This window comes from Aythya fuligula, chromosome 24 (assembly GCF_009819795.1).
Source record: "Aythya fuligula isolate bAytFul2 chromosome 24, bAytFul2.pri, whole genome shotgun sequence".
NCBI classification, from domain to species: Eukaryota; Metazoa; Chordata; class Aves; order Anseriformes; family Anatidae; genus Aythya; species Aythya fuligula.
This window is the reverse complement of record NC_045582.1, coordinates 3,845,099-3,856,630: the sequence shown is the minus strand read 5'-3', so window position 1 is coordinate 3,856,630 and position 11,532 is coordinate 3,845,099. Positions and strand designations below refer to the sequence as shown.

At 40.3% G+C, this 11,532-nt stretch overlaps 1 non-coding gene across 1 annotated transcript; it reads right to left on the bottom strand.

Moving 5' to 3' along the window:
* Positions 1 to 6,279: 6,279 nt before the first annotated feature.
* TRNAS-GCU lies at positions 6,280 to 6,361 on the bottom strand. Its single transcript has one exon. It is a non-coding gene; the product is annotated as a tRNA-Ser (tRNA).
* Positions 6,362 to 11,532: the final 5,171 nt, after the last annotated feature.

Here is an 11,532-nt window from a genome sequence, read left to right as displayed (position 1 = left end):
CAGCAGCTCAGGGAGAGGACGCTCGAGTCACCCTTGCTCTGGTCTCAGGGTGCCTGGTCCCAAAGCCAGGTGGGCAGTTTGTTTTCAAAGGAAGCCCTGTAAAAGTTGCACTGCTGACTTTAGACCGTGAAGCCCACAATGTGCTTTATTATTTAATTTAAAAGAAATGGAGCCTTTGGGGAACGTAGCCGTCTGGAGTGACCGAAGGCCCTTTCTCATGGAGGCGAACGATCTCCGCCTTCTGTCAGCTTTTCCCAGCCTGAATCGAGCAAACCCATTTTAAGGGAGTCGTTACAAAATTCCATGATGTCTGGTTCAGGCTGGGCTCAACTGGAAAAGGATATGAAAGAGCCTTGTTATCTTAATCCCCTTTAATTTCCCTACTGACTCCTTACGTAGCAGTAGGAAGGCAACACCTCCTGGGCTGGCAACGGGGGCCGGCTACAATTAGTCAGCAGCCCCGTGCTTCTCACCAGCCCCTGCTCTGCGGATGAGGGGCAAAATTTTTGGAGAAGAACTTCAGCTTGACGTTCAGAAGCATTTCGCATCGGGAAGCCTTATGGTGCTGCTCGGGAGCCTTATGGTATGCCCCGGGCAGAAGTGGTCATCCTGTCCTGGCTTTGTTCTGCCTGCGGGCTATGGGGAGCAGCGCACAGCCAGGGTGCGGAGTTTGCTGGGCTGAGCTCTCTTCCCCAGGCGGCTCTGACACAGCTGCATTTGCAAAGGTCACAATTGAACATTAAATGATCAGGAAAAAGCAAGCTTTCAGTGGCCGCAGCGAATTGAGGACCGGGGATCCCTGGAGCTGCAGCACTCGTGCAACGCGCGGGGGCTGTGGCCAGCGGACGCTGCCCTTTTGAAGCAAACCACAGCTGGCAGCGGTTTTCATTTCACCCCATGGTAAAAACCGCTACTCTGAAAAGAACCAGTTTGTGCAAAACAAGCGACCACAAGATCTTTGTTTCCTCATTCCCAGAATCCAGCCCTAAGTCTGACTCAGAGGTTATTAATCTTTGCTGGATAAAGGAATGCAGCCTTCTGTGAATACAGTGTCTGCTTAGTAAGGAATTTTATTCCTGGATAATGACAAATCTGCTGGGTACTCCTCGCTGCAGGTGGTTATTGGTCATAGTATAATGCATGGTTCGTGTTTAATAATTCCCCCGTTTCATGCAGTTATACGTAGTTTATAAGGACCAACTTGGAGACGGGCGAGCACAGCCATGCGTCTGGGTCAGGTTTCCAGTGACCAACAATAACCAGCACGGGGGATATTAAGCGCCTTAAAACTTGCAAAATTATACCCTCTCATCACACACAATAAAAAGAATTACAATTTATTCAGTAATATATTTCATGTTTACGTGGAACTGAGAAGTTAGGAAACGTGTTAACCAGACAAGAATTCAGAAGGTTCCTGCACAAATCTGTGTATAGCTTAGAAGAATTTCTTCAGCAAACTTGTGCCAATCAGTCCAATATTTTGCTGAGCTACAGATACTCCAGGCTTCTTGCTGTACTGTACAGTGAAGCCTTCAGTCTCCTTATCTTCGCTTCCAAACAACAGCAGTATTTACTAGTTGCTTCAGGTGGATTCAGCATGGTATTTTTGCATGTCACCATTATACTCTAATTCAAGTCAAGATCTGAGTTAACTGTTTTTTTGTTTGTTTGTTTTTGTTTTTGTTTTTGTTTTTTCATTCTCCCTTCTAAAATACAGAAGGACCCTCTTTGTTCAGGCTGTGCTATTTGCTAGAGAATATTAAATATTAGAACTTTACTGAAAGCTTTATTCCAGCTGAAGGCGATGCACTTGATGGTTCATTGTTACATGCCTTAAATCAACGGATAATAAAAACATGCTTTGGACCTTTTGGCTGTAAGCTGTGGATAGGATCACATCGCTTTATAAGCTCGAGCTCTAATCAGAAGAAAGCTCAGAAGCACCGAATGTCAGTATTATATGTGACTCACAACACACAGTAAAGGAACCACAGGCATCTCCATCACTTGTGATTTTAAAGGTTAAAGGAGGTCAGTTAAAAACACAACTTGCCAGCCAACTGTTTGCAATTAGGCGAGGCAGTTTTAGGACATAATCAGCAGAAATGCTATGTTGACATCACTACTAGTTACCTTGACCTGTGGTCTTTTAGAGCAATTAGCAGGCAGTGTTTGGACTTTTTAAGACATCAGATGGACTACAAAAAGGACTGTGTGACACAGACACTCTTGTTTTGGCTTTAATTAGAGTAGGACAGAATATAAGGGGTATAAAAGACAGGGACAAGGGTACAAAGGCTTCTTGGTGGACTTCCAAAGTCATGAGATTTTTTAATCCGATTTTCTCAGAATCTGCAAATGAAAAAAAAGAGTGTTTCAGGATACTTTTCTTCATCAAGAAAAAACAGTAACTGAATAGAACAAAGCAAAATGTCTTTGCTTTCTTTTAAATTTGGAAGTAGAGAACAATCACTGAATAATTATTTTGATTGCCTATTATCTGCACTACTAGCCTGCTCTCAAAACAGCAGTGCAGTGCTTTCTGAACTCAGTTTTGCTGCCCATCTGAAGAGAAAGTTTCTCCAACATTCAAAATAAATGTGTCATTCGATGCAGCCTTCAGATTTTCACCATTTCAGTTACCATGGGAAAGTATGGTAAGGCATAAAGTGCAATCCCTCCTTCTTGCACATAAACATCTTCTAAATGCTGTGGAAATCGTTTGAGCTCACTGCTTCAGCATCTTTTTTTTCCTAGAATGAGATTTTTTTTGTATTCCTTATAGCATTGTTGTGAAGTTTTAATAGGTGGAAGATGCGTTCAAGTCACTGGTTTTAAATTATGCAAAAGCTACTAAGTCCTGCTTTCTTAATTACCTTGGTAATTTATTTATTTCAATTTATTGAAAGTACAGCTGAAAATGCAGTTTTCTGTCCTGATGGGATTGTCAAACCTACAGTATTTGAATTATTGTTTAACTCTTACATATTATATAAGAAGTAAATCTATCCTGGTTAGCTAGCAGATGTGTTTCTTCTGGGGCATGAACTGCTGGCATAGCAGCCATATGGAGGATGATGCAAAATGTAGAAGGCATGCAAGAAGGTCTCCTTAGAAGTGATACTATATCACTAATTAATTAAAATGGATGATTCTAAGCATGATTTTATATTGCAAGGAGTGTGTCAGCATAAGCAAGTAATTGCTGCTTCTCAGTGGTTTAGACCATGCAGCTCTGAGCACTGGCTCCGGGAGGTGCTGGTAGCGCAAAATCCCTGCTGGGGATGAGGAATTTCTCACCGCTGGAGCCAATAGGCCAGATAGAGGCTGGCAAAAGCAGCAGGTCGCAGAAAACCTGAGCTGTAATTAGCAAAGCAGTTACTAGGTGTCACTGTAGCCCCAGCTGACAGAAGTGAAAGATCCCTCCTTGGCAAAAACCCACGGCAGGGGAAGCAAGTCCAACAAAGAAACTCAGCTCGCTCCAACTGCAAGAGGTTTGCTATGAGAATATTAGCTGTGTTATAAACACAGAGATCTGCAGTCTTCCTCTAGGATGAAATAACTCATTTGGCATTTAGCATTGTTCCCGGGCATTACAAGTCTTCAAAATCCTGTTTATATGTGGTATTTTTCCTGCAACTGAAACGTTGGGATTCAGAGAAACCTTTCTGCAGCAGCAGCATTATGATTTCATTGCTCATCAGCACCTCCTCAGTAAACTGATCTTCAAGACAACAAATACCTGTCATTCACTGGTAAAACATGCATTTAAAATATGCATTCTCATTTCTCTGTTCAGTAATCCTGGACAATGACATTGTAATAGAACTTAGAAGGTGAGGGTGAAGTGGCTGGCTTGGCCAACGAAGGCAATTTCACGTCTCTGGAGAATATTAACATGCCAAGGTTAATAAATGATTTGCCAGAGAAAACTTCCTTACCCTTTTATTTCCATTTTATTTCTACCGTTGAGACAAAAACAAGTCCTCCCTATTGGCTGGGGGAGAAGAGTCCCTGTTCTGTAACGGGATTCAACAAGCATTTACATCAGAAATGGGGAGTTAATCTCTTCTTAGCCCATAATCATTGTCTACACAACTTATCTAAATATGAAATGTACTTTGTTTAAATGCCCATTACACAATCAGAGTTTAAACAAAGCAAAATATCTTTGTAATGGAAAACGGATAAAATATTTTTGTAATAGATAGTATATCTTAGAGGTCAAAGACAAGGTTATAGCCAGACACTTTGGAGGCAGTACTTTTACAATTACAAGGTAAAGTACAAATGTAAACTGAATTACTCTCAGCTGTGTGAATTGAAAGATTTCCTAACTTACCAGGTGATAGCAAATAAATATCAACAAGCAAATAAGTTCAAATAAGTGTCTTAACTAGCTTTTAAAATTGTTCTTTACTTCTCATTAATTCATTAAAAAGAAAAAAAAAATGTTCACAGAAGATACCCTAGGGTAGAGCTTGCTATAAACTCAGCAGTACTGTGGACTGAAGAGGAATTTCATGATTTATTTTGACTAATGGTTGTATTTAGGAAACAGCTGCCAAGATGATATGGAGTTTGAAGGGGTCGGAGAAGGGGATACACTTTAGAAAACAGTTTTTGTCTCTGCTGAAGAACAAAACTGTTTCAGACTGCTGAAGATGGTGTTTTGTTTTTGTTTTTTTAATCATTAGTGCTAGCACCTCTTTAAAATTTCTGTCCGGAGTGTTTCGCTAAGATAAGAAAAATTTAACTTGGGAGTTTTTTTTTTTTTTTCAGCTAGTCAGTAGAGTCCAAATTTCCTTCAGTTTCTGTTCTGATATCCTACGCTCAGCAGGGCTGGCCACCCAAAATCCAGTGTTATAATATGGTTCTAGACCTGGAACCCTGAAACAGCAGAAATAAATGCAGAAAGCTTGCTCGGAGGACTTGGCTTCATTTGCTGTTTGTTCAGACAGTGATCTGAGTCTGGAAAACAGCTTCAGGCTCCTCCTCAATATTTGATGTAGATGTACTCTTTGACATCACAGGGACCAGCTGCATGACTAAGCGCTCACTCTTCTAACCCATAAAATCCCAGATTATTTTGCAAGTAAAAGCAAAGCCTTTTCTTAGAGTTTGTGATTACATTTTAGCAAATAATCCGGTTCGTTGCCCTGTTTTACATCTGTCAGTGTCTCCCTCTTAGTGTTTCTCTGTTCAGACTGGATGGGTACGTCAAATTTCCTGATCGGCTCAAAGGGAAGAGAATGCTGTGACTATGCTAAAACTAAATGAAAACAAAGGCCTTATGAAACGAGTGGAGTCTTTAACCAGTAAGATGCCAACCTTCTTTTTGGATGTTTCCAGAAAGCTCATAAAAGTTCAGAAATTGCTCATAAATGCAATTTAAAATCTCATTGAATCAAATAAGGAGGAAGAGTGCTAGCACAGCACGGGTGCAACAAATCAGAGTTTTACAGCAATAGACTCTTAGAGAACCAAAGGACTAAAGCCCACTGCCTGGACCTTGTACACTGTGGGTTTTTTTCTCTTCATATTTTATTGGGAGCTTCAGTTAAATATATCTACTGTACACTTGGTGTCATGTAAATTTTTCTAATTTCCAGAAGTTGTATTTCCTGAATTTTTTCCTCCCACTTTTTGATGTTTAATGTGTCTCTTATAACTGAGTCCCTCTTGCCAATACATGAGATCTTGCATATTTAATGAGAACAATTAAACAAGAATGTGGTAGAAGTGTTTTAAGCTCCAAAGCTTACTTTCATTTTCCCCTGCTCTAGGCTGCCTTGAGCACTAGGAGAAAGGCAACCAAGATTAATAAACCTTTTCTGTTTTGACACTGATTAGACATGCAATTTAATAACACTAGAGACAGCAAGGAGAATGCTTTTATTTAAAAAAAAAAAAAAAAAAAAAAAAAAAAAAAAAAAAAAGCATGGAAATGCCTAAAAGCAAGAGAAGTAAGAAAATTACAGAATCATTTAATAGCTAGGGTTGGAAGGGAGCTCTGGAAATCATCTGGTCCAACCCCACTGCTCATGCAGGAACACCTAGAGCAGGCTGGTTTTTGAAGAGCTCCAAGGAAGGAGACACCACAGCACTAATGGGCCACCCAGACAGTAAAGAAGTGTTTCCTGATGTTTAATTTAAACAGAACCTCTTGTATTTCAGTCTGTGCTCATTGCCTTTTGTCGTGGCAGTGGGCACCACTGAAAATAGCATGGCTCCAACCTCACTGCACCCTTCCTTCAGGAAAGGTTTTTTGGTTGTCGACGAGGATGGGATTCGAACCCACGCGTGCAGAGCACAATGGATTAGCAGTCCATCGCCTTAACCACTCGGCCACCTCGTCTGTGGAGCTTTAATCTTTAAAATACAGCACAACTCTGAGTTAGTGTCAGTATGAAAACGATTGTAAATACACATGGCTGTCTGAACCTTTATTCAATTTATCTATAGTATACTTTATTTTTAAAGACTTATTTTATTTATGCAGCTAGTCCTAAGACGAGTTTTAAAATTATCATTATTATCATTATTTCAGCACTATTGATAGCATTAAGAAAGTCTAAGGTTGTAGCTTTGTTTTATGGTTTCTGATTATATTTTTTAATGATTAAATCCATTTAAAGAGTTTTTATATGGATTTAATTAAATTTTGTGCTAATAACACTCCAAGTTTCAGAACTATGATTGAACTCAAGCCTAGGAGTAATACGTTTTTCTGGGATACATGGGGCAGAGAGTTCAGTATCTGGATTTGGTATTTTTCTTTTTCAAGTCCAATCCGAATTTAGACTTTAAAAGAGAAGATATGCGGGAACACAGCATCTCACTGATGCAGCTCTGTGTGGTCACTTTAGCTAAATCTCCTTGGTCTCTTCATGACACCTAGATTATAGGAAAACCTATGAACCCTGTCCCTTTGAACTTGAGTGACACAGGGGAGGGAGCAGGATATTTTTTTTCAAAGCCCGAGGGTCTCACATAGCCAGAAGCTCATGTGTTGTTCCACTTGCTGTTCCCCATCCAAATTGTTTTAGTGCAGACCTGCATGGGAGGGAAGGTTAAACGATGGAAGCAGCCCTACAGCAGAATAGCATTGATGGCAATCATTGGAGAAAATAACATCAAACATTTATTAATTGTCCATCACTGACGTAACATGTGCTACCTCTGAGCCACCTCTGGGGGACTGCTCCTTCAGTTTTCCGGCTCTGATCTATTTACTTCGAGCAGGCTGACTCAGCTATCGGAAAGCACACACACTTCAGAAATGAATATACGTGATTCTGTATCAAAATATTTGAGTGACTAACCCATGAATAGTAGTGAGAAGCTTCACTGAACTGCTCCCGTGGGTCTCTTGTTTTAATTCGGTATTCTCTCTGAAGTGTTTGTCTGAGAGTGGTTTCTCTTTCATGTTTGTCTGTCACTGATAGACTTCTTTATGAGCGCTTTTAACAAGGCCATCTGTAACCTCTGACTGCTGCAGCATTGTATTATTTGACACTAAAGCTGTCCCTTCAGGTCCTGAAGGTTTTAGGAAAATGATGGTAAATAAAAATTTTCAGCATTTTGGGCTATTTATCCTGCTTGCAGTAAATGTCCCACATCAGATGAGCTTGGCTTCTATTATAGGAGAGGGAGTTAGACTAATTTAGAGCACATTTGACCATGTAATGTTGGGCCATTAACAGATAATTGAGGTTGCTCAGAAACCAGAATCATTTCAGTTGTAATTCTGTCCTGCTGCTGCACTGTGCCACAGGGACATGCCCATGTTCTGCACCTTGTTGTCTCGCCTGTTACAAGATTTGGTATCTCGCACCTGAACCCAAGTTTTCAGAAATTGAAAATTCTGCCTATGGGTCTGCCAGTGTTGTTAAATGACTCTCTTTGACTCACTCTTCCAGTAATCAGCATGAACCACCTTGACTGTGGTCTGTCTGCTCCACTTCACAGCTGCACCCTAGGTATTTATATCCAACCCACTCATGCCTTTACAATCCAGAGAAAAGACAGAGGTCTGGAGAGTGAAGCTCGTGTGACCAGCTTCAGGCATCTTTCCCAAGGAAAGATGAACCAGATCTCAAAACTCGCCTTTTTCTCTACACAGACTGTAACAGGAGCATGGCCAGCTGCTTGAGATGTTCCCTTTGTACTGGGAATGCCTAAAATGAGCAGAAAGTAATCCCCCCCTCTTTTGCCTGAGTTTTCAAAGTGCTGAATTCTTCACCAACTTCAGCTGACAGTGCAGCTGCATCCAGCTTTCTGAATGTCAAACAGAAAGGGTTTTTTTTAATGATTCCTTACAATAGATATTCAAAATGAGAGGTAACCTGTGGAAATGCCAAGTCCTGATGCACAACAGACAGGTAGTTTATGTGCTACATCTGAAAGTATTTTTACGTTATGTTTTCTCATCCAGACTGATGATTTGTCAGGAGAAAACTGTGAGGTTACTCAGTTCTTTGGTTTGGGGTTTTCTGACTTCTTTTGTCTTGTCTTGTTTTTAATGATGTGCAGCCATAACTAAGCCAGAAATACCGACTAATTGTAAGGGTGAGCATGCCATAACAACAACAATAAAAGGCCAAGAATTATTCTTATCACTGTGTCAGTATTATTTGAGGCTGGACATTTCAAAATGGCAAGACTAGAAAGGAATCACAAGAATCCAGCATCCCATAGACTGGGTTCTAATTAAAATCCCTCCCAACCTCCAGAAAGTCAGGACTGAAAATCACTATTCATTTGTACAGCTTCAAGACGACTGATGAAAGACTTCAGACAAACCACAAGAGGCCACAGGATCAGTTGATGTGACCTTTTTTTAGACCAGCTCAACTGCATTCATATTGCTCCAGTGAAATGATGTTCTGTGAATTTAAAAACATCAAAAATGTCATTCCAGAGAGCTTTGGAAGGTACAGAACACACGGATAGGTTCACGTAGAGATCGTGTGACAATTAACTGGAAAGTTGCATCTGCAGCTTTGCAATTCATAACAAGCACACCAAGACAAGGGAAACGCATTTTCATGTGACATGTCCATAGTGCTGACTTGGTAGCAAATAGCAGTACCACAAATGTATTCTGTTTTCTGGTCTGCCTACCTAAAATGGGTAGAATTATGAAGTATCTTTAAAGATGGCAGCCACAGTATTTACCTACAGCCAAGAAAACCCTTCACATGGGTCTGGATGCTTACCATAAAGGAGTGCTTGCAAAAAGGCCTCATCAAAGCCCTTATTTTAACCCTTAGTTTAATTAAGATTCCCTAATCCATTACTAGCAAAACTACTCGAAGGAGTTGGTGACTAGTTAACATCAACCAGTGAAGCTGGTGGGGATACAGTTGTAATCATTTAAGTTAGTATTGCTGAAAAAGTCATTATAGTTCTCATTCCAGGTGCATTTCCAGGCATCCAATCTCAATAGTGACTTAGGTTCTCTTCTAACCTTTTTTTTTTTTTTTTTTAATGCTATGACTGATGAGCAGGGCATACACAGGTGTCTTCTGTGAAGCTGCCAAAAACACTGTGAAGATCATTTAAATAAGTGGAAGACAACAAGGAAATCAATCCCCTTGCATTAGGATGTTGAGGAGGATATGAGGATCAGGTGTGATTATAGTCTACACCTGAAAGGGAGCACGTAAGAGAAGTTTACTGGCTGGTTTTTGGAAAGGAAGGTCTGCTTGGAAATGCTCTTTTGGTTCTATGCAGATTGAAGAGCTTGAGGACAGAAAAAAAAAAAAAAAAAAAGAAGTATGTTAAGTTGTGCTGTAACTCTCAGAAGAAAGTAATGAGGGTAAGGCATAGTTACAAGGTAACTGGAAGCATTGCTGTTTTCAATACTTTTCTTACCCTGTTTTTGGTGACTAGGATGTCATTCAGTCATAAATTCTGCAGAATGGTCTTTGTAAAGACCATGTAGTCCAAGCTAGAGGCTTGAATCTGTTAGTTCACGTGGTGCCTATATGCTTACAAATCTGTATTTTTACTGAAGTGAATTCTAATGAACTTGGTAAATAGATCAAACTGCACAAAGATACTTCAACTTATTGTGGGTTTTGGCAGTGTTACAGTAGTGATAAACTGTCTAGTGGCTGGGAAGGCTGTATAATTTTTTATGTCTGCATTCCAGTGACTTCTCTTAAGCTACTTGACTGAAAAGCAGATGTCCTGCAGTTATGTGCTAAGTGTGCATGTAAGAAGTGCTGTGCAGGTTGACCTGCCTGATGGGCAGCTAGCCTGCTCCAGCAAGTGGTTGGAAAGGCACGATCAAAGGGAAGGCACCCCATTAAGGGTGCCTGAGTGACACCAAGTTATGGATGTGCATGGGTATTTCTGTCACAGCTCCGCATGTGTGGCATGATTTTGCTTTTTATGTCCAGTACTGTAATGGGAATGGACTATGAAAAAAGAGGTTAGGATGGAGGGGGCAACCAGAACAACTTATTTAATATGTTGCTATTCCTTATTGATGTCTGAGGGGTTTTCAGAAAGAAGGAAGCTTGCATATAATCTGTATTCACCTGGAAAAAAAAAAAAAAAAAAGTTATTTGTGGGTTGAGTATCTTGGATTTGCTGAATATAACTGACTTATTAAGTCTGGATTGTTTTCACAATTAGTGTTATATTTGCTAATCATTCTTACTAGCAGTGCTCGCAGCTGCATAGCCTGTTGTGAGGATTCAGCACTGGTGCTAAGGGAGTTAGCTTAGATTTTTGAGTCCTAGCCTACAAAAATGCAGGGTTGCCAGTTTTGCTGAAAGGATATCCTGTTACAAAGGGAAAAAATGAAGGTTTTGAATGTAGGTAACTAAAAGGTCAACATTTAGTCTGGTCTCAGGAATAAAACAGCTAAGATGTAGCACTGTGTGAATGTTAGGACAGGCATTAGCTTGTTCAGAATGTACTTTGAGTCCTAGTGGAAAAATGGGACGGATCCAGAGAACACTCATAAAGATTGGGAAACCTCACCAGGAAGAAAACAACGGTGAGGTACTGACTTGACACAAGCAATGGCAAATACCAAGCAGTAATTAAAAGGGAAAAGGATAGTGCAATTAAAACCACAGATATACTATCCAGAGCTGTGGGGTGGGGGAAATGTTTCTAGGAGTAGGTGGCTATTTTCTTTTTTAATCTAGATAACGTAGGTAATCACCATTGGTATGAAAAACAGGGAGTGAATTTTCTGCCTTCCTAGTTAGAAGGTCTCTGAGGACAATCCTGGTATTGTGGGGAACCAGGTGCAGAACTAGATGGCATAACACATTCCTAAAACAGCTCCTGAAACAGGGATAACCTCAAAAAGTGTCAATTCTCAGTGAATTCAGCTAGAGATTTTGACCACCTGTAGGTATTGAAGACTTCATGGCGCTTGTACTGTCATAAACTAAAATGCAGGATCCTGGCTGCGTTCTGCTGAGGGTAATTGATTTTGCCTCCCCAAATTTCCATTTTATAGTTCTAATTGAATACATTTTTTTTACAGTGAATCTAATCAAC